At 29.4% G+C, this 2585-nt stretch overlaps 1 pseudogene; it reads left to right on the plus strand.

Annotated features, from left to right (window-relative positions):
- The first annotated feature begins 1344 nt into the window (after positions 1–1344).
- On the plus strand, positions 1345–2218 carry LOC113369883 (annotated as a pseudogene).
- Positions 2219–2585: the final 367 nt, after the last annotated feature.

Consider the following 2585-nt stretch of genomic DNA (forward strand, 5'->3'; position numbering starts at 1 on the left):
TACATCTCTGAATGTTCTTCATATCATCTGCATAATTAACACACTTTCATTCAACACATTTTTTTTAAATTTTATACTTTCAAACAACAATTTAAAACATCAAAAACATATTTTATAATTTTTTTTAATGTGGTCGATTTATAAATAAATTATCAGAATATTAAATTGGCAATTTAATTTCTTTTATTTATCAATGTTTAAAACGATACTAATGAGTATTCTTTTAAAATGGATGTTCATTATCCATATATCCTCAAAATTATTGAATGTATTTTTTTATATAAGACAGATTGTAATTAATGAAAAAAAATACAATTTTGGTTCCAGAAACAGTTGGATTTCAATATAGAGCAATAATTCTATAAGAATATGTGAATATTATTATAACTTATGGCAGTTTGGCAAAATATTCGAAATATTAAATAATAATACAATATTGATATTTCTTAACATTGGCAAGTACTAAATTAATGAGAAAAAATATTAATTTATGACCAAATTTTATTTTATTAGTAATAACTTCATAGTGAACACATAAAATAAAAACTATTGCTAAATTACACAATACTGAGAAAATTTATATATATACACAATGAATAACTCATTTTAAAAATTTACAATTTATGGTTATAAAAGTATGTTAGTTTAGAATAAACTTTATAATTATCATTCTGTCTATATTCGTATGTATGCAGGGTGTCCCAGAACTCAACATCAAGCCAAAATTAGAAAAAAAATTCTATATAGTTTGAAAACTAGGAGCTTTTAAGTCCAACCTAGAGCTTTGATAACTCTCTGACATTTTTTTGGTTATTGTGGTTAATTTTTATCAATTTTGTTCGTTTAAGCTTCAGTCTGTAATTATAAATGACATTTTCATATCAAAAATAATGACACTATAAACTAAGACTTTTTGCAAAACTTTTAGTAAAACAATTAAATTGTTCAATTTTGATCCACTTCAAGAGGCCTCTAAAAAAATATATAAAGTGTGTCCTGACCCTGGTCAAAAATGGAAAATTTCCATCAAAAGTTGGCGTAATTTTTTTTAATTAAGATTGTTTAATGGTAAAATACTTGATGGTTTAACAATAAAAAAATTAAAACTTTAATAAGTGCATATATGTGTTAAAAATGATTTTGTATTGCCTGATTTTACAAAATGACTTGATTTTGTTTGATCAAACGTCAAATACAAAATTCTGTATCTTTACCGAAACAAAACACTAAACGTCATTCTAGTATTAAATTTAATCAAGAGAACAAAAATTTTAAAGTTTTCATTTCGTAATATCAATTTTAGCTACTGAAGATTATCTGCTTTTTTATTTAATCTTTTTAACAATGGCTGATATAGATGATACTCAATTTGAAACTGGGGATGCTGGAGCTTCCGAGACTTTTCCTATGCAATGTTCGGCTTTGAGAAAGAATGGTTATGTCATGTTGAAATCTAGGCCCTGCAAAATTGTTGAAATGTCCACCTCCAAAACAGGGAAACATGGCCATGCTAAGGTAATGATGCTTGTAGTGAAAGACAAGGCTTATTTCTGATCCTTACCATTCAATATCAAAGTGTAGGAAAGCTTAAAGCTCGTCCATGGCGTCCGACCTTTTCTGTATTTTTCTTGTTGTTTTAAAAAATATGAGATAGTTTTTAGAAATATTATTATCATACATTTATCATCATCGATCTGTTCGAAGTGTGCAGTTCTTGAAAATTTGTTTTACATCTTTCGTTTTTAACTTCCATTTTTTTTACCAAGTGTCCTTAGTAGACATGCAGTAAGAATAATCAATTTTTGACACGTTATAAAGGAAATTTGTACCCAACTATTAATGATCATCTTCTCCTGACATTATCTGCTCACATTATCAAAAATCGATTACCAAGTTGTCTTTTACCAAAGGTGCATTTAGTCGGCATCGATATCTTCACTGGCAAAAAGTACGAGGACATCTGTCCATCTACTCACAACATGGACGTGCCCCGGGTTACCCGTCTGGATTATCAGTTGACAGACATCGATGAAGGATACTTATCCTTGATGGCCGACAATGGAGATCTTCGAGAAGATCTCAAAGTTCCAGAAGGTGAACTTGGTCAAGTATCAGGAGCGATTTCGAAGCTGGCAAAGAACTGCTTTGTACTGTTCTCAAAGCTTGTGGTGAAGAATGTGTGATTGCTGCTAAGCCGAATACGGCTTTGGATAAATAATTGTTGTTTCACTTGTGATGATTTGTTATCAATAAATAGTAGGTTTTTGTATATTGTTATTTCTTTCTAAATTTAACTATAATAAATGAGACTTTTTAACTACCCGAAGGAGAAGTTTGTTTTCATAAAAAAATCCGATTAGCTAATTTAGTTTTTTCGACGTTTCAAACCATTCTGAATCGAATGAGACCAAATTTGGAAAAAGTATGTGTATGTGAGTATATGTGTGTGAGTATGTCTGTACATGTATGTGTGTGCGTGTATGTGGAGAGACTTTCTGCCGAAAATCGACGTTTTCTCAAAAACGACTGGACCGATTTACAAAATTTAAAATCCATTCGATGTATATCGATGAGGACTAGCGTTT

This window comes from Ctenocephalides felis, unplaced genomic scaffold (assembly GCF_003426905.1).
Source record: "Ctenocephalides felis isolate EL2017-DRISC unplaced genomic scaffold, ASM342690v1 CF-g0.4_SCAFFOLD_01492, whole genome shotgun sequence".
Lineage (NCBI taxonomy): Eukaryota > Metazoa > Arthropoda > Insecta > Siphonaptera > Pulicidae > Ctenocephalides > Ctenocephalides felis.